Here is a 20,736-nt window from a genome sequence, read left to right as displayed (position 1 = left end):
GTGATATTCCTGCATTAGTAATACATCATTTTATGCCCCTAAAAAGGACTATCAGAATTTCTAAGGTTGCTATGACTTTCAAATGATTGACAAAAGAGTTCTACTAGGTAAAACACATACAACCATGAAAAAATATTCTCTATTCTGACTTTGGAAGTAGTATCTCAGATCAGTATGGTGGGCTAGCAGTTGTTGAGCAGATTGCAGAAATATATCAGAAACAGAAAGTGTAAAGAATGTAAGAAAAAAAAAAGACATGCTAGGTAGAGTGAATGAACTATATTTTATATTTGTAGCTTATTTGTAAAGTTGCTGCATGCCTCACAGGAAGCTATTGTCCACCTTCATTAAATTAAGAATCCTTCCAAATCCCAATACTTGTTACCTTGAACTGTTTTTTGTCAAAAATACAAGCATTTAGTTGGTGGAGATTTTATTATACGCTTTTCAAAAAAATCTCCAAAACATTTCTGACTTCATTACATGTTTTACAAGCCTTGAATATATTTTACAATATATTTTCTAGGTATTTTTTCTTGGAATCAAACATTTATTAAAATAATTCCAAGCTACCTAGCTTTATTGAAGTGCTGTATATGCAGAAATAATATTGAGTTTTGTTTAAAAGTGACGCAAATTTTTCACTGCTAAATGTTGCAAAAGTAAGCCTTTAACTACTTCAGCCTAGTTTTAATATGAGACCTCATAGTCTTTTAGAATTTCATAATCAAGTTGAGAAAACAAAGGTGCCTATGCCTATTTTCTCTCTCTCTTGAGGGATGAAGTGTTTGCAATAAACAGAAATTAGCTAAATCTAAATGTAAATTATATTACAAAGCTGGAAATAATATCCTTTCTTTCAACAACAGAACATACTGTACAATTATTTAGGAACAGTCATGGCCCAACTTGCCAAATTTTGCTTCAAATTAATTATTGTAAAAGAATTTAAAAAGCTCCAATTCTGTCAGCTCTGAAGGCTCAAAATACTTATTATAGAAATACAGTAATTAACTTTCCAGGCCCAAGCCCATGGATTTTAATTTAAAGAAAATAAATGATAAATATCTCAAAAAAAATGCTAGCGAGTAATCTAACAGTTTAGCCATTGGCATGGCAATTCAATGGCAGGGCTAGAAATTGCATTTAGCTAACCTGGTCCAGCTTAGCCCACACCAATCAACCACCAGATCATTGAGAGTCCCCTTTTGAGAACACATGTGTTTTTACAGTGCCAAAGAAAATTAAGGGAGAAATTTTATCTTCACTAGAGTTTTTTATTCCAGCTGACTACCAATTCCCTGCAGTTAGTTTACACAGTAGCATTATGTTTGTTTTAACACTCACTAGTTGTATCAGGAGGAAAACATGCTGTTCAGAACTTCTCACACGCAGATTAGAGTGTTCAAACTCATACTAATGGACCATTACTTAACCTGATTTAAACTCAACTATTTTCTTTGAGTTTTATGGTAATTGAAGACTAGACCGCATCAGAGAGAAACCGCTTATGCATCCCTGTATATTGGCAAGCCATTATTCTAAATGGGAAAATGGCCTTCGAATGAGATGAACTCTCACACAAAACACATTTGGTTAGAACTTAAATGTATTTTGGTAATTAAAAAATAGGAGTTATCTATGAAAATACACTGGGAAATCAAAATCTTTTTGTAGACCCCCTTTGGATGGATTTCATGGAGATTCACAACATACCACGTATTCCTTTAATTCTCCTGAACTAACAAGTGACTTGGATGACACAGCCGAAAATCCTGTGAACAATGTCAAGCAGCAGTCACCTTCATAAGGTTCCTTTTTATGGCCAGCACTTTATGTGTAATGACTGAGTCATTTACTTGTCTGTTGTAGTCTTAAACATTGGCCCTCCTCTGTGGTGCCAGGTTCAATGGTAGGGAGAGGTGCAGGAGTAAGCAGTGCACCCTCCCCTTCTCTGCTTCACCTGCCAGTGGGCTCACTGTTCTTGGCAGGCTACTACAGAGTGGGGAGGAGGTGCAGCAGAGGTGCTGCCTCCCCACCCCACCTGCCCCTGACTGCTCAGGAGCACCCAGACCTTCCCAAAGGAGCTTCTGTGCTGACACCAAGACCACCCCTCAGATGCTAATGAGTCAATGGACTTGCCCAATAAACAGAACTTGCAAGAAGACACGGTGTGCATGCCCACCACCCCAGTATAACCAGTCTGGAGAAGTGACCACGTGTTCCTGAAGAATTGCTGCTGAGGAATCATAGAATCATAAAATGGTTTGAGTTGGAAGGGACCTTAAGGATCATCTAATTCCAACCTCCCTGCCATGGGCACAGACACCTCCCACTAGATCAGGCTACCCAAGGCCCCATCCAACCTGGCCTTGAACACCGCCAGGGATGGGGCATCTACAGCTTCCCTGGAAAACCTGTGCCAGTGCCTCACCACTCTCATGGTGAAGAAATTCCTCCTTATATCTAGTCTACATCTGCCCCTCTCCAATTTATAGCCATTGCCCCTAGTTCTGTCACTAGACACCTTTATAAGAAGTCCCTCTCCAGCTTTCTTGCAGGCCCCCTTCAGGTACTGGAAGGTAGCTGTAAGGTCTCCTCAGGGCCTTCTCTTCTCCAGGCTGAACAACTCCAATTCTCTCAAACTGTCCTCATATGGGAGGTTCTTCAGCCCTCTCATGATCTTTGTAGCCCACCTCCGGACACGTTCCGACAGTTCCATATCCCTCTTATGTTGAGGATTCCAGAACTGGACACAATACTCCAGGTGGGTCTCACAAGAGAGGAATAGAGGGACAGAATCACCTTGCTCAACCTGCTGGCCACAACTACCAGACCATGTGTCTCTGAAGGAATTTCCATGCCCCATTAGAGTGGTGACCCCCTCTTTTTATTTTCCCCACATCCTACTTACATTTTTTCTCTCTCTTTCTTACTTACTTTACCGTACCTACTTTTTTCATTCCTGGCACTGTGGTGCGTGTCAGATCAAATCACTGTTGTGTTTTGCAACCTTGGCCCTGTTCAAAGTTTCAGATTGTGATCTGACCAGATTGAGATCTGTTTTTGCAACTTTGGGATGCCGGGGCTCAGAGTGCCCCTGAGTATCTGGTTTGTTATTTCGGCTGTCCAAAATAAACACTGCATTTGATTTCACCCTGAGAGATTTGTTGGTCTCTGAGTTGCCATGCTGATATCAAACAACCCTCCCTCTTCAACTGTGAAGGTCGAAGAAGGGCCTGAACACTAGCACTATTTCAGGAGTGTGTCCTGGCAGTGTGAATTACAAGTTCTCTCATTCTTGATATAAAGCTGGCAGTTCAGGTCTTTCCTGTTGCTTTGGGGAGTAAAATAGGAGCAGAAAAAGAAAACAGAAATAATTTATAACATCTTTGAACATGTAATGTGTGAATTTGTAATCTGCACTAGCATCCAAGTGAGAATGAATTGATAGAGCATTACTAGCAACTTTAATTGCTCCAACAGAAAAAAGAAATCATCATTCTGTCTCGTAAACCATTGTCTCTGAAGCAGTCAGATGTAGTCTTTATGAAACTACTTGTATTCCTGGGGGAAAAAAAAAGTATCATTACTCTGGTCTGCCTTTCTGCTAAAAAATACAGAGACCATTTCTGAAACAATTCCTTAATAATGTTTATCAATGAAGTCTAAGGTTAGAGATGTTTGAATAATTTCCATAAATGACTCCAAAATATTTCTAGTGCAATAAGGAATCCAGAGCTGAGGGAAGGAAGCACTGCAAGGAATGAAAAGATATGCCCATTTTCTATAATTGCATTGTTTGCCTTTAATAGGAAGACTTACACTGAAAATGCCATGAGAACACAAAAGTTTTCTTACTTTTGCAACAAGCAGAACATTGTAGGTGAATAAAATGTGCTAGAAGCCTCAAGTGGAACATCCACTGCCCTAGCTGCATCCCGTAAGTGAAACAATAAGTTTTAACATGGATCAGGTTTTTGAGCTTACAGAACTTCCTCTTTGGTGCAGACAAGATACTTCTGCAGAACGATCACCTGTTCTATAACTACATGTCTGTCCCATAATCCCACCAATTTTAATATACATTGGGTCAACACTGAAACTTACAATTTGCTGTTTAATTTCTCTCATTCTGTAACCATCTTGAGAATCTCTGAATCTAGTGTCCTGTATTTAGCATCCATAAAAGTCTCAGTCTTCAGGAGACATTGGACTCAGCTTTCCCAGACTAACCTAATGAAATCGACAGTTTCAAGGTCAAGATTCCAAGCAATCTTAATGCTGCTTTAAGAAAGGTTAAGTACTAGAACTGAGATTTGCGGAATCCAGCAAGCTGCAAGTGAACTCAGCAATGAGAACTGGAAATGCATATGACTAACACTCTCTCTGTCAGGGAGAATTTAATAACGGTGTGGAAGAAAACGTTGACCTCAATTCAAGATTCCCAACTATGGACTATATCCTTTTTGTTCAGGCATACAAATTTATAATCTTACACCAAAAGGGGGGGGAGAAGGATGTCTTGACTGCTTTGTATGACATAATTCAGCACTTGGAGAACTTATATGGAAGAAATCTGTTTCAAAATTGCCCTCCTCTTATACTTGCAGAAAGTAGTTCTATTTAAGTATTTCAACCCATATCACTGACTTGGCACATTCAAGGTTTTGGGAGTTGCAAATCTCTCTCAGTCTTAGTTATATCACAGTTTATTTGAACATCATTCAGAACAGGGACTGTGACCGACACCTCCTTTATGCAAGGTATTTAATGATTACTCAGCTCAATATTTAATATTTTTTTTTTTCCAAAAAGAAAACAGATTAAAGCACGTGTCCTGTAGACAAGCTCTGGAAACATCCTGTAGGTAACCAAGAGGACCTCTTGTCAATGGGAGAGAATGTTCAGTTAATAGCATTAAGCTGTGACTGTTCACATACTTATCAATAAAACTTTAAGTACCTTAAAGAATTTGACCATTTCTAGAGCATTGAGAAGTACTCTTGGACTTTAATTTCTAAAGCAGAGTGTGGATACCAAATTCCACTTGTGGATCTTGCCATTTGCCATTCGTTTTGTCCCCCAGTGGCTAAACTCACAACAAAGTATCAATTATATTATGAAATCATTAAAAACTCTTATCTTTAAAAGTTTAGAAAGAAAATAAACACTAATAGATTGGGTTCTCTTTGTCCTTTATATGTATGATCATGTTACAGATATTCTTTTAGAAGAAAAAAGATACAGAAACTTTACAAGGAAAGCACTTTCTCAAAACAGATGTGAACGTAGTAGTGATCTGCTAGATAAACATTTATACATTTTGATTTTGTAACATACAATGCAGTTTGCATTCAAAGTTTATATAAATCATGGTCTCAATAAAATGACTATATGTTATAAATCAAATCCCCTGATACTTCCCTCCAGAAAACCTTGTTTTTCCTTAGGTTTCAAGCCAGAGAATCAGACATCTTGGTTCTAGATTAAGATGTCAAACCGTTGTTCTCCAAGTCAGTAACTGCCTCTCAGAAAGACCTTAATCTAGATGTGGGATCTGGACACTGCGATTAACTGCCTTTCAAGTATTAGCTGCATCCTCTCTTGTTATAGATACAAACATCACTCTTCAAGACAGAGGACACCTATGCTTTCAGTTAAAACCAGGATGTGGGTTTACTGTGCAGATAAAGCCATGGTCCTCTTGCAATTCTTATGCAGTATTCCTCCCTGAAACCTAATTACAGCTTTTTCTCAGGTATAGTGACAGAAAGATCCAGTCACGAGTTACCTCATGAAATTCATGGCATTTTTTTATTTTTGAAAAAAATATTGAGTAGAAAAAAAACTACTTGGCTTGCAGTTTGCACAACATGGCAGTTTTTTCTGTCCAAAATTGAAGATACAATGTCATGTTTTTATGGAGAGATATTTTATTTTCATAAACTTCAGTAAACACTAACTGCATAAATCCCTCATAAGCAAAAATAAAATAAGCTTATCTTCCAGCTTATAGGAGAGAAGCTTAATATCCACTTCTTTCAGATAAGTAGTTTTGGAGCTGCACTGAGTAAACATTTCAAAAGCAATTAAAAAAAGTAATCCTTGATTTTTGATAAAGAAGAATTTCAACCTCCAGTGACCTGTGAGCATATTAAAATACTATTACATGTTCAAGATGGAGTTTTAATGGAAAAGACTGATGTATAACTACATACAACATATCTAAAAAACAAGTAAAAGGTTATTAAACAGTGAGGCTGGGCATTTACTTTACACTTGCTTTAAAGAGTTCTTCATCTGCATGGAGATGAAACTTGTCATTTTTGTCAGCTGCAGTGGAAGCAGCTTAGCTTTCTTTTGCAAGCAAAAAACAGTCCTGAAAATGGTCAAGACATACATGGAAATCAAGAAATCCACATGAAAACAATGTCTGGATCCATACAATCCAGTGGTAACAAGTCCTAATTTCTAAGTAAAACATAATTATAGCCAAGAAAACTGTGACATTGGGACTAAAGATTTAATGAACAAACTCTGTGTCTGAAAAGGTTAACCACCATTGTAGCTTTAGACGAGGAAGAATATAAGTTTTGTGACACAGTCCTTAATTGTATCGTAAGTGGCAAAAATAAGTAAAAAGAAATAGGCAAATGCATTTTTTTTTCAATTGTATGCATCATATTTGAGGTCACTGAGAGAGCGGAAAATTATTCTATAAGATGTAAGATGAACTAACACAGAGACACTGTTATTCAGCAGAGAAAGAGAAGATGATGCAGAAACTTATGCTGTGCTTGGTTGAGCCTGAATAATTTGAATGTTCTTATATAAATAGAATAAAGCTATCCTCAGCATTTTAGAGCACACATAGCATTATCTGGTTAAGAAAAATATATAAAGCTGATTGATAAAACTTTGTTTAACTGGGAACAAGAACATTTTTCACTATTGTTCCCTTGTTTAGCCTCTGATTCCAATACTTTAACTCCTGTTTTCTTTTTATCTTTGCTCCCTAAATGATTCTGGCTCTTCATAGGTACGGTACAGTTTAACCATTTAAAAACAACAAAACCCCCAACCCTAAACAAACAAACAAGTACACCAAAAAAAATATCCAAAACAAACAAAATCTTCTTGCTCTCCAGTATCTCTCTCTTGCTGAAGAATAAGATGAAATTGAATGCATGTTTTTATAGTTTGGGTTTTTTTTTCCTGAATGGGATCCTGTAGTAAGAAGTATTAGCTGTAGGTTTTGACAGTGGTGAATTACTGTGTTAGAAGAGATCAGGGCCCCATGCCAGATACAGCCAGCTTCAGGTGTCTCCAACAGTCCCATCATGGGACACAGCTGAGCATTTCGGCCAAGTGTGTGGTGCCTCTGGGAAAGGGCAAACCACCAGGATGGAGGGAATGAGAAGACATCAAGGCCAGAGGAGTAGGAGGGGTTCAATGACAGAGCTGGTAACATCCCTGAAGGGACTGCAGCCTATGGAGGACACATGCTGGCGCAGTTACTTAGAATCATAGAATCATAGAATAACCAGGTTGGAAGAGACCCACTGGATCATCGAGTCCAACCATTCCTATCGAACACTAAACCATGCCCCTTAGCACCTTGTCCACCCATGCCTTAAACACCTCCAGGGAAGGTGACTCAACCACCTCCCTGGGCAGCCTCTGCCAGTGCCCAATGACCCTTTCTGTGAAAAATTTTTTCGAATGTCCAGCCTAAACCTCCCCTGGCGGAGCTTGAGGCCATTCCCTCTTGTCCTGTCACTTGGGAAAAGAGACCAGCACCCTCCTCTCTACAACGTCCTTTCAGGTAGTTGTAGAGAGCAATGAGGTCTCCCCTCAGCCTCCTCTTCTCCAGGCTAAACAACCCCCAGCTCTCTCAGCCGCTCCGAAGAGAGCGGGGCCCATGGAAGACTCACACCTGAGTGGAGGAAATGAGTAAGAAGAAAGGAGCAGTAGAAGAAAAGAGTGAAAAAAAAAGGAGTGGCAGAAAGAAACTGCTACATGCTGAAACCAACCTCCTGCACAGCACTGAAGGGGCTAAGTGTAACCTGTAGTAATAACAAGGGGATAGAGAGCAGGAAGTGGGGAGATGTATTCCGTAATTGTTTAAATACTTGTCTTTGTTTCTGAATACCTTAATCAATATTTAAATGTTTATGCTAATTGGCAATAAATTAAGTTAAATTCCCCAAGTTGCATCTGTTTTGCCTGTGACACTAACTAGTGAGCGTTATCCCTGTACTTATTTTGATCTATGTTTTTTTTCACTAATAGTCTTCATATTTTCTTCCCCATCCTGTGATGGGTAGGATTGAGTGACTGGGTGGGTGTTCGGCTGCTAGCCAGGGCCAAACCAACAAACAAGGTAAATGTAGAGGATTTAATTATAGACTTTTGAGGACTGACTGTCCTATTGTGCAATAGTTTCTGTCAGTGTAAAGTGAACACAAAAAGAATTCTGAGGGATATGAGACTTTGAAAGGATAGGAACTTCAAAGACTGCATTATGATAGATGTTATGAAAAAAGACAATAATAAAGAAATCAGTTTGTTGCTGCAAGTATTATGTAGCCTCTCTTAAGCTGGTTCAGTTGTGAGATAGATAAATACAAAAATAACAAGGCAGGCATCTGAATCCTCAAAAAGTATTGTTTCTGTAAAAATGTAGATTTATGCAAAATGAAACAGGGTTTTATTCAGTGGAAAAATAAAAAAAAAAAGCTAAAAAAGAAGTGAATAGTCCTCACAAAGGTCTAAATCTGATACATTAAGGTATGTTGCACTCTGTTGCTGGTTCCCACGAAGATAGTTCGTGCTAGCAACTGCTCTGGTCCATATGATATATATACTTATGAACAAAACTAATCTTGTGTTTACATGAGAATTATCTGGACGTCTTAATATTCTGTATTTTCAAACATATGCTTTCTCTCTGGAAAACAGCAACTCCCCACCTTGCCCCCCACTGCTTCTGTAGACATTTTATAGTAAGACCCGGAATTGTCTTAGAATGGAATTCCACAAAATCACAATAGCTTTAAACAGATCAGAGGCCACTACATACACTTACCCTAGCAGTACTTCAAGGGATAAAGCAATGATGTACTTGTACTTGGTAATTTTTTTTATGACACATAAATGTAAAATAAAAATCAAACGTTTTGTATTCCAATATACAATCACACACATTTAAAATAGTAGATGCAAACATTAACATTCCAGGTATGAGTTTTCATCAGAAATGTCTGCAGCTGACAAAGAAGTAAAATATCTTTGCTAAGAAAACCAAAATGTGGCTCCACCATGAAAGCTCAGTATAAAATACTTCAAAATAATGAATATGAATAAAGTCCTAAATTATTTGTTATTAAAAATTTACTTGCTTCTAAACTTATTAAAATCTTACTAGAAGGTGTAAATCTGTCGTATTTTATGATGTGAGCTGCTAAACACCTTGCTCATGCTAAACTGTGCCACATTATCTGAGTACTCATCACAAAATCCCTTCTAAGGTGGCACAAGAATAATGAAACTTTTTTTGTACAAAAGAATAAAACCAATAGAACAGTAAAATAGATCCATAATCATTTACACATTTCCTCTGATTACCTCAAGAAGTTTGATGATCTCCAGAGAACACTTCTGACAAGATAGGAATGTGTATCTGCAATTAAAACTTTGCAATATGCAGAGGCTGGGAATATAAACCTTAGTTACAAGACACAGCTCTCATGCAGAATTTAATTCCTTGTAACCCATCAAAATCTGAGGTAGGCGGTAAACCGATGGTGAATTGTAAGATCAAGACTGATTACAAAAATATAATTATAAAACTGAAACAGAAACAAGAATGCCCCCGAGCTTTGAGTAAACAGACCAAGAAAAAAGCACATGACATATTTTCTGGAAAGGTGCTATAATACTTCCTTGGTGTTATTTCACGTCTCCCTGTAACATATAGAGTCAAAAATGAGGAAGAATTAGCTTGACTTCTAGCTCTGCTAAACTCTCAAGAACTATTTTGGGCATATAGATTGCAAGAGACAGTGTATGAATTCTTTTAACAAGAGAGAGTGTATGAATTAAAAATTAACAACGTATTGCTATGTTCTTAAAACTAACTCAAATTAGCAGCACTATAGCTGTCTTAGAGTCTAATGTTTCCTGGTTACTTATCTGTTTCAAACACTGTTAAGAAAAAAGAGTCGTAATATTTTCATTACATTTCTTGACGGTTTTAAAATGTTGTTCTGTGAAAATAGTATTTCTCAAGACAGAAAGAGAGAAGAGGCTCTCCCACCGGCAAGAAAGATATATTACAAATATGCATATATGGACAAAAAGGGGAGAGAAGAGAACGGGAAAAGAAAATAGACTTAATTTTTCCCCGTTTTACATTTTTTTTAGAAGTAAAGTAGTGGTTATTATTACCTGAAACTAGAGAACAGACAAAAACATTTGAGAAACTCCATTTTAAACCATCTTCCAAGAATCCATGAAAGATATAAGTCTTTCAGGTCATCCCTTTGGCCTCAAGATTGAATAATGGCAAGCAAACTAAACTTTGACTTGTGCTGTTTAGCATTTTGATTTTTGGAGTTGGAAAAAAATGCTATTTTTCAGGCAAGCTATTAAGTATATTTATCTTATTTTAATGAAATTCTTATTCCAATGTGTCTTCATTTTTTCCTCATCAGTTATCGCAAATGTCAAACACTAATGATTGAGTTCAAGATTTAAATGAACACATATTCTTTATGTGCCTGTGCTGAGAGTGGGAACTATCATATATCTATTGAAAAGTGGTAGACTGAGAGACTAATCTTAGGTAGGATATCTCTTACCACTAGACAATGGTAGATTCCTAGTTTACACACTCAGTTAAGTGTCTAAGGTTAGATGGAATAAGCTTGGGCCTTAACACAAACATCTTTTCTTTGTGTGAATAAAGACTATATTCAGAAAAACAAGAAGCAGAAAGTTTCACTGATTACACTAAATAACACTATATATCAGCAGTCAGGGATTTGAAAATCAAACCTTGGTATTCCTATTACAGATAAACTATAAGGACTTCAATACCTTTAAATAAAATAACAGGTAATGTTACTTTTATTACTGGTCTACAGATCTGCAGTCACAGTTCACACAGCTCAACAGATACATTTCATCTTGAATTTATCCTTTAGCTGAGAAACCACCCACAGTTGAAAGTAACACCAGATAAGACTTGGAGAGAAAAATGTTTGAGCACTGCTATGTTCTGTATTTATAGCTCCTGTAAATGAAATGAGACAAAGAAGAACACTATTTACTTATTCACTGAACAGGTTTATTGTGGTCTCCAGTATCAACACTAGCAATAGGAAAATTAAGAAAGAGTACGCTTCACACTTGCTCGACAGAGAACAGTTTGCACAGTACTGAGTTCCTGATCTCCCAAAAGCACCAGGCTAAACTATAGCACTTGGAATAAGGCCAAATCAGACTGCCACCCATACAGTTCAGTCCTACCATGACCAGCCATTGTTTTGAAATTAGCATCCGTGACCAAGAACTTTGGTTGTGACAGGTAAATGGGAATAAAACAGAAAATATCTTTTTTCCTTCTTTTTAGAAATAACAGTTTAGAATGGGGATGGGTAAAATCTGTGCTTATTATCTTCCAAGACAGATGAAAAATCATAGCTTTGTCAGTCCAATACCTTTTAATGACTTATAAGGTCATATAGCTGGTCTCTTCTCAGTATAGATTATGTTATTGTGGAAGAATCAACTTGAAATATATTATTTTATTATTATATTATAACAGAGCAAATAGGTTATGTTATTGTGGAATGATCAACTCAGGATATATAATAACATAATGGTGGTTGCACTCTTACATATCTATGTAAGAATGTAACTTAGAGGATTCAGTAATAGGAATGGAGAAAATTCTGCATATGCTTCACGTGATTGATGTTCAGTTTGTTTTTTCAAGGTAAATATAAGCAAAGAAACAGAACAATCTACTCTTGAAATATGCATGAATGCTTCTCTGTGATGAAGACAACTATGGTATAAAGTATCTAGCAAAAATGAGTAGTTTAGAAGCAGTTTGAGATATGTACTTTAGATGGATTGCAATTATAATTTTAGGGAATGAAAAAAAAAAGCAAGCAGTTTCCAAGGTGAAGGCCAGAGAATATTAACATTTTATCAGTTTTCAAGAGTCATGAGAATAACAAAACTTAAACCAACAACCTCCCTCCAAATCCTCAGGATTCTTGGAAGTTTGACTGTAATATTTGGCCCTTTCTTTATGTGAATTATTTGAGTTTGAAAACTTAAAGTCACATTATGGTTGGACTCAATGATCTGGTGGGTCTCTTCCAACCTGGTTATTCTATGATTCTATGATTAGCAACTCCATGCCAGAAAAAAAAACCAAAACACAAAAAAAACCCATTAGATTAGTTGGAGGTTTTTCAATAGTCCTACAGTATTTGTTAGACAGGTTACAAAGTTGAATAGAAACTTATTCAGTTCAAAAGATCATAGTCTTGCTCTTATCGGGAAGAGCAGAGTGCAAGTGAACAGCATAGTAATTTCTTCCTGCTAGACAAAGCAGAGGGGTTTTTCTTCATTCAAGAGTTTTATTTTTTTAATTGACTTAATCTTATGTACTAAATTTATATGTCCCCCTGTTCCTATCCTCTTTGCTGAAGTTAAGACTGCTCTCTGTTACTCTGATTTAGCTACTTCAATATGCCATTTTAGTTGACTTGTGTGATTGAACATTTTTTTAATGTGCATTTCCACTGTGTTGCAGCCTTAGTCACCTAAGGATTATTTAGTGTCTACACTGCTTCAAAACATGTTCTGATAAATCCCACAGAATTTCTGAGGAAGGTGTCAGCCTCCTTCAGACACACAAAGGAGCACCAAGGCATGACAGCAGATGGTGAACCCAATAACTGAATCAGACACAAGTGCACCCAGCCAGCTGTCCCAAGGGTGCCTCCAGTCTTGTGCAATCTTGGAATGTATCCCATAATGGGTCTCAGGCCCCTAGGCAGTAACCCCTGTCAGTCTGAAAGGTGATCCAGAAGACCATCTCCCAGGGACTTCTTATGGGTGTCCATGAAACCTATGGGACTGGACCCATAGACTGGGAGGAACCAAACATGGAAAAAGAGAGGAATCAAGGTGGAGCAAACATGGGAAAGGAAGAGATAAAGTTTAAAATGCATTGTTCACATGTAAACAGTGGCTGGTCAGGCCATGCCTTGCACCAGATCTGCACGGTTTGTCCTGTCTTCCCATTAAACTACATTTCCAATTTCTTTCCTGTGTGAGTGCACTCTGTTCAGTGTGCATGTGTGTATGGGGGTCTGCATGCCAGTAATAGAATCAGGTCTGGAGCTTAGTCTGTCTGTCTATGGTGCCAGCAACTAGAGAGGCCAATGAGCTTGCATTTTGCGTTGGTGTGTACCAGTGTGTGATTGCTGGTGAAAATCAAGCTGGACTAGCTGGGAAGTAGCATAAGAGATTTGGGATCCAAGAATCTGAGCCACCATAAGTTTGGGACAGACACTGTAGGCACCAGGGGTCGAGCAAGGTGGCTACTGAAGAGGCCAGGAGTTCTGATCAGCTGTTAAGGAGACTGCGGATACTGAGGACCAGCTACTGGTAAGGCCATAGGTCTGGTCCAGCTACTGGATATACCTACTGAGGACTAAGTTTTTTGACTGGGGAAAGACCTTACAGTGTTTAAGAGTTAGCAGCAGAAGCAGGAAGGGAGTGGATTCTTCTGTACTCCATTAATAAAATACTTCTTTGTCATCTTATGGCTACATCACTATGGATGAAGATTATCTGCTTCACTCCACCACAAAGATGGTGGTGAGATCATATTAAAGCACGGTGTGCAATAAAGACAGAATTCCTCTTAATCTCCATGGTGGCTGTTCTCTGACATGAGAACAACAATTTTATTTTCTTAGTTGAAAAGCTATTATTACTTAACAGTTCTATTAAAAAAGCACCCACAGGCCCTGATTTAGGTTTGGAGACTGTGACAGGCATTGCCTTCAGAGAGAGACAAATTTAGTTCTGGCCTTGATAGACTCTGGTCAACTGACAGGCTGAGAGATGAAGAAAGCTGGTCCAATAATTACTTAACACCTTTGCAAACAACCTATTTTTGCCTTTAAGCACACAGGAGCAAACAATTGTCTCTAGGTATGATGAAACTCAAAGTGTTCACATAATGTAAATATTTATGTGTTTATATTTATAATGTGTTTGTTTCTGTGTTGGTTGCATTATAAAGGCATGTGAAAAAGAGGACCTGATTATGTTTCATTAAATACTAGTCTATTTTCACTTAAGGATTCTAACATTTATTTTTTATAATATAGCTTACAATTTGCAAATGTAACAAATATATTTCTTTCTGAAGTCAGTCAACATATTTGATGATGAAATATCTGCCATTATGTTTTCCAAATTTGCACACTAATGTGCTATCATTTACTGTAAAAATGACACTTAAAATTAAATACTGTAGTCATTTTACCATTGATGCTTAGGGATGTCAGAAAAAGGAACCAAAGAGCATGAGAGAAAAAAAGACAAAAGAGCGTGAGAGAAAAAGTGCTTTGTGGTGAATAGTGTGAACCAGCAGCATGACGCACAGATGGGTGGGAAGCTTGTGCAGGTTCTGAGAAGTACTCCGAAGACCACAGAATGGGGAAAGTGACATATGACTTTGCTTATGCAGGTGAACAGGCAGAGCTTGCAGCATGTGAAAACATCTTCTGAGATAGCTAAGAAATCCCATTAACAATCTCTCAGCTGCAGGCCTGTGAAAAGATGAGGTACAATAAACACTGATAGAAAACATCAGGAAAATGAATTCAGAGGAAAAAAAATAGTCTAGAGTGGGAAGTCAGATGACCTATTTAGTTGACAGTGCTTTAGCCTGCTCTTTTAAATAAATGGAACAGAATTCATCATTGTTCTACCTCCTTGTTCGTCTTATGAACCCTGAATATATTAGAGCTCTCTGACTTGCTCCTGAATGTTTACATTAGGACATGAAGTCTGATAATTCATGCCAAAAACGACTAATTTTTGTTTTAACTCATGGAATATCATTTGCTTTATCAATGCTGTGATGAAAAAAGCTCTTCACTACCTAAAGTAAATGGCTTAAGCTTGATCATGGTATAATTAACCCCTAAATGTATACAGGTATAAGTTTGTCATAGAGAGCTATGCAGCAATTATGACATCTACACCAGTTGTCTAAACTGTATAATAATTCTCTACTTTTGTTCCTTTTTGGAAAATGCCTGTTCATGCAAATCAAATTATTCTATTAAAACTCATCAGTTTTAAGAAAAAAAAAATCATTGGAATATGTTTCTTTGCTCCACAGTAAACATCTCATATACGTCCTTTTTCACATTAAGCAGGTAAGACAAACAAAAGACCCAAGCATATGACTTTCCACTAAGTATCTTGGAAGAGGGGCGTAAAAAGGATATCTTATGTACCAGTTAAGTTCTACATGTTTGCCTTTCACACTTCAGAAGTTTTCTTTATCACCATGATGCAGAACAAGAATATTTTCGAAATATGAAAGTTTCATGGGTGGGAAAATGAGTATTCATTCACTTCCAAATCAACTGCATATTGAAATTTGCTACAAGGGGAAGGTAGCTTTCTACAGCATGTTTTCAGTCCTGAAACCATGTCCATCAACATCACAGCAACCATTCATCCTTGTCATGGAAACACCTTGCGGAAATTATATGGAGAAGAAAGATGCAAGAATAGATATATTCAGGCATGATCCACATTTAGAATTTAAACTGAGGAAAATAATAATCTGCTCTGATACAGAAGAGCAAGAACATTTAGTATTACTGATCAGGAAATGAAAATTTCTAAAGATTTTCTTTGATCTTAGTGAGATGTTGCATGAAGAGTGGATATTCAAAAATAATATAGCTACCTCAAGAATAAAAAGATGGACACATTCTGTAACTGTTGAGTATTTTTGTGGTATGAAATAGATATCACAGAACCCAACAGACACATACCTAATCTCCATCCTTCTCTCCTTGCTTGCCTGCTTGCTTCCTTCCTCACTGTCTTTTTGATTCCTAATGCTGTTAAATAAGGCATATGTTGTTTGAACGATATACTTTTACCCCTACTGCATTTTTCATTGAATTTCAACAGGAACAGCTTGTTTTCATCTTTATGTTCCCATGGGACATGAAATATCTTCTTAGCTTCCTTTTACTGAAGTAATAAGAACTGTTTGGTGAAAATGAGGTGAAAAAAGTAATGCTAATATTTTCCTGATTATAAATGGTTTTCCCAGTGACCCAACATAATAAAATAACAGCTTAAGCTAGGAGAAAGCTGTTTACTATTCATCTTCAAGTGTTAGGAGTGTACCTCTTTCTAAGAAACACAAACATTAATTTACATCACACAGATTTAATTCTTAATAAGTAGAATTTGTCCTGAAATAATTTGGTAATTCAGTTCTAAGATTCCTAGAATTTTTGGGGAGTGAGTTGGCAGGGAGGAGTGTGGGTGTTGTCCATATACATCTTCATATATATTTGGTGGGGCTTTTTTTAAGAAATAAACATATCTACATGACTTAAATATAAATAATGTTGTTCAATGAGATTTAGTAAGGAGAGTTAACTTGCTTTTGATTCCAATGAAGAAAAAATTAGTGAAAAACTAGTACTTGGAAAAAACAATGGGTCACTAGGTCATTTTTATTTTTAAGGAGAGGATGAAAATCAAATCAGAACCTGAAATATTTGATGAATATTTATTCTTTACCCCCCAAAAATTGAAATTTATTTGCTTTTAAGTTCCAGCCCTTTTCCATTTTTCCCTTTCTTTTTACCACTATATGAATCTGAAAAGCATAGGATTTTATGTTTATTTTAATCTTGATTTTTAGCTGAATTATTTCAGATATTTCAGATATTTAGTTTACTGTAGAGTTTCACTAACATTAGCTTGTTACATGGATGCAAGATGTCCATCTGTTCTTAAAATGGCTTTTCTGCCAGAGAAAACATATTACTGAATGACATCTTTGGTACCATATCCAAACAATGAAAGAAAGGAAAAGGGATACATTCCAGTCTTGGTTGTCTGGTGTACATTTCAAAACACGTTGGTATTATTAGATAAATGGAATTATTTCATATATTACATGACGTAGCTGAAACTTCATTTTTGTTCAAACCAAAAACTGACATGTAAAACAGAATTTACAGGCTAATATGTAATTAAAAATGGATTGAATCTGTGAGCAGAAAAGAATGTTTTTACTTTAAACCTTTTCTTGGTACAAGATCTAAGACAACTCATTTGTTTCACACTATGACAGGGAAAAACTAAAGATGATATATACAATGGTATGATTCAAATGAAAGAATGTAATACAAATACTCGTTTTGAATAACACCTACAGAATATAGAAGACACTGGCAAATTTATATAGTTCATTGCTGCAATGATCTAAGTGCCAGAATTTTAAAGAAATTATCCTGATTATTTTTCACTTGAAACATGCAATAAGAGATGCACCAGCCAATTCTATAGAAATATTTCAGCATGTCCTTGACACTTTTGTGAATAAGACAGACTTTGTATAGGGAAAGTTTCATAATCTCAGTGCTGAAAAAAGAAAAATATTTTCATGTGTAATGTCCTTTTTTGACTAAAAAACATGTTTAACTGTTCAGTGTTTAACAGAACACTAGATGGGAAAGCTAAGAGAATCTGGGGGGCTTGAAAGTACATTTTAATGGAGGTTATGAAACAGTCCCATTGTGGAACATTATGCAGGCATCAGTCTGTAAATTGTCAGGGGGGTTGTGACATTTCTCCAAGACCCACAACAAGAGCCTAATGGCTGCCCTTCAAGAAGGGATAGCCAGAACACAAGGAAGCACAACCTTAGAAAAGGAAATGCTTTGATGAAATAGATTTGTTTCCTAGTTGGAAAATTCCTAAGCTATCTATCTACTGTAAAAACTACTTTCTTACTTGAACCTGTGCATACTTGTTTGCTTCTGTTACCAGACATCCCTGAAGAAATGACTTGTAAACACAGAAAGCCTACAACATTGGATCACTAGAGAAGTTTGTAATTAAGCAGCAATGAAGCCAAAAGATGAATTTATGAGAAAGTAGGAGGATTAAAACTAATCCTTAGGTTTAAGGCAGTTGTGAAAAATTCCTGAAAAAATACAAGACAGCCTGCTGAGATCAGAGGTGCTAGTGCAGTAAGAAAGAAGTAGCACAGAATTTCTCTTTTTGTATGTTTGGCTTGTTCAGACATTTTACTAATTCTGTTTGGGACAGTGTTCATATGCTCCAAAAGTTCTGAATCAGTTACAAAATGTTTGATTAAGCTGCATTCAGTGAAGCTCCGTCAACAGTGTTGACTGTTTACTTAGTGAGGGATGCCAGATATTTAAAGGGCCTGGGGAAGGACTGTTCACAAGGGCTTGTAGTGATGGGACTAGGGGCAATGGCTATAAATTGGAGAAGGGCAGATTTAGACTAGGCATAAGGAAGAACTTGCTCACAATGAGAGTGGTGAGGCACTGGAACAGGTTGCCCAGGGAAGCTGTGGATGTCTCATCCCTGGAGGTGTTCAAGGCCAGGTTGGATGGGACCTTGGGCAGCCTGATCTAGTGGGTGGTGTCCATGCCCTTGGCAGGGGAGGTGGAATTAGGTGATCTTCAAGGCCCCTTCCAGCCCTAACTATTCTATGATTCTATGGTTCTATCCTAGGCCATAGAAGTGTTATTGTTTGAAAGAAAAGAGTATTAATCCTTTGCATAAATTTAATATAAGTAAATTTATGAGTGACTTTTGAATGGATAATTAATAAGATGGTCAGTAAAACCAGCTAAGTATTCTTAGGTAAAAAAGCTAGTTAAATTATATACTTATGAGGAGACAGTATATACCCAAAACAATGGTAACCGAACTCCTTATTTCAGAAAATGTTGGACTCAGAAAAAAAAATAATTTCTAGAAAATCTGTAACCCATAGTTCTGAAAAAAACATCACAGGCTGCTTGTGAACATAACTGTAAAATGATACTGGTTTGCTTCAATGCCATTTTAATGAGGCAAAACTTGCTGAGTCTCTGGTGGCATATTCTAAGTCAGGAACTATAGTACCACCCAAGAACAAGTGAGTGTTTCATTTCAAAACTGTGGGCACTCCATCCTTTAATACAACCTCCTCCTGGAAGTAAATACTTTGAGAAACAGATTATGCTAAACCTGCAGAGATAAACAACCTATGAGCTTTATCCAGGCAGACTGTAAACATCTTCAGTTTTAATTCATGTCAGTGGGAACTACTAGAGCTTGCTGATTTTGAGGATCAAGTTTTGAATGGAACCATCATCAAAGGAGCCACCTTTCTGTGTAGAGAGAACATAGAAATAATGTGTTTCTATCTAGCTCAATCTGTGCTGAAGATTCCAAATAATCTCCTAGAAGAATTATTAGTTTCAAATTACAACCATTTCTGAATATATAAATCAAGTTCAGGTTGTCCATAGTCTTCTTAGAAACTAGACAACAAAATAAGAAAAATCTTTATCTGTCATTGTTCCTTACAGATACAGAACTATAAGATCTCAAAGAGAATCTGTCACTAGCACTAGCTCTAGCAGACTCACTGAAACCACAGGAGAAAAAGAAAATTTAAGTCTAGACAGATAAGGGCAGGCTGACTACACTAAACGATTTTATAGTAGTGGTAAAGTGAAGAATACAAAGGATGTGCAAAAAAATGCACCAAGAAGTTAATTTATAAACAGAGAATTCTTAAAGCAATGCACTTTCTACAAAATGAGACTCGAGTTGTAACTGCTTTGACGAAATGAAAGAAAATATTCTCGTAATAGATGCTAACAACATGTATGTAATAACTTAAAAAGACATTTCACTATTTGTTGTGCATATTATATATGAAATAACCATATATATGCATGTTTTTATCAACATCATGTGCTTGTGGTAGTTTTCTTATGAGGATGGAATGAATATTAAAGGACATTTTGGTCAATTGGCTATAAATCTACGTAACAAGTAACTGAAAGGATAGAACATCTATGGAAAAAAATGAAAGCCTGCATGGGGAAAAGCTGTATGGGATAGAGTCCCTCTCTTCTACCACAGACATCTGCAGAATGCATATTTTGTTCCTCCCAGTTTACATAGCTAATACTGAGTTAACTGAAATTTCAGACCAAGATATTCTGATATTTCTTGGACTTTTCTAAACCTGCTTACAACTGTATTTCTTCATTTGAGCAGGCACATTGACATGCATATCCCTAATCATGAAGTAATACAGTACTGTCCTCAAAACTTGTTGTCAAGACAACTAATTTGTTCTTCATTGATGAATATCAGAACACAAAATGGTTATAAATTCCAAGGCAGTAACTCTGAATCTGTTTGCCAGACAGTGGGAAAACAATGTTAAATGAAGGGTCAAGCAGGATCACAGATTTTTTTTCAGTATGCAAGACATTTTTTGCTAATGATTGGCTCAACAAAAATATCCAAATATTTATTGTTTAATGACTTGCATTTTAGAGATAAATACACTGAGCTGTTTCAAAGTGATTTCTCCCTCTCTTAAACTGC

General features: G+C 36.7%; 1 protein-coding gene across 1 annotated transcript in view; it reads left to right on the top strand.

Moving 5' to 3' along the window:
• Positions 1-20,736, top strand: part of LOC138733917 (cilia- and flagella-associated protein 43-like) — a 222,717-nt gene that overhangs the window by 60,541 nt on the left and 141,440 nt on the right.

This window comes from Phaenicophaeus curvirostris, unplaced genomic scaffold (assembly GCF_032191515.1).
Source record: "Phaenicophaeus curvirostris isolate KB17595 unplaced genomic scaffold, BPBGC_Pcur_1.0 scaffold_46, whole genome shotgun sequence".
Taxonomy (NCBI): domain Eukaryota; kingdom Metazoa; phylum Chordata; class Aves; order Cuculiformes; family Cuculidae; genus Phaenicophaeus; species Phaenicophaeus curvirostris.
This window is presented reverse-complemented; position numbering and strand designations above follow the sequence as displayed.